The following is a 972-nucleotide window of genomic DNA, read 5'->3' on the forward strand; positions in this document are numbered from 1 at the left end:
TGCCATTGGTTTACTGCTCACGATTTTTTGATCTTGTAAGGATTATTATTAAACATAATAAACGTCGGTGCTGGAAGTAATTTATTCTGATTGGTTTTAAAGCTAAATTTTTAATACAATAGAATGTAGTTTGTTGGTTTGTTTATTTATTTATTTATTTTCATTTGAAGATTGTTTTAAGCCATTAAAAAAAGTGACGCGCAAGAGTTTTTTGAAACACATTAAGCCTATGGAGATTAGGATTTATTGTCAATAAAAGTCGAGCAAATTAACTCATTCTAAACACGCTGTTGTGGAAGCTCGAAAGGCGAGATTAACTAAAATCTGATCAAACAAAACAAAGTGTTTTGTAGCGAGCAAAAGAAAATGTTAATGCCTTAATAATAATAAACTTAAACTAATCTGAATACAGCCATTGTTCCTATGTCAAAACGGTCGGACGTATTTAGGCGAAATATTTCGTGTAGCAATGACATCAGCAGCATCACGGCAACCAGTACCATTCAGTGGTACTGTTGGGTGTTGGTACCAAAGAAGGCGCTTCTTGGTCCGGTAGAGTCAACGAACCTAACTAATGTCGGATTGGGCAGGAGTTAATTGCGCATGAGATAGATAGGTCCATTTGAAATTAAACACTCACACTCTGAAACAACCCCTCTAATTAGCTGATGTGTTTCCACATTCGTTCGAGAAAACCAATATGTTTTGGATATTTTGGTACGTGTTTAAAGATGCACTGTTTAGTCCAATCGAATTTCATATTCCCTAAAAAAAATGTTTTTATTGCCGAAAATGACACCTCAGGCAAAAGTACCAAAATGCCTACAACACCTGAGGGTTTTCAAACGAATGTGGAAACACATCTGCTAATAGATAAGTTCTATATCGTTGAGGCGGATTCATTTTTTACAAACTTCTTTTTGGGTATTTAAAACCTCATGATATAATTGAAAATACAAAAAATGTAATTTA

Source organism: Dendroctonus ponderosae, unplaced genomic scaffold (genome assembly GCF_020466585.1).
Source record: "Dendroctonus ponderosae isolate FM_Combo_2020 unplaced genomic scaffold, Dpon_F_20191213v2 Dpon_F_20191213_7, whole genome shotgun sequence".
Taxonomy (NCBI): Eukaryota; Metazoa; Arthropoda; class Insecta; order Coleoptera; family Curculionidae; genus Dendroctonus; species Dendroctonus ponderosae.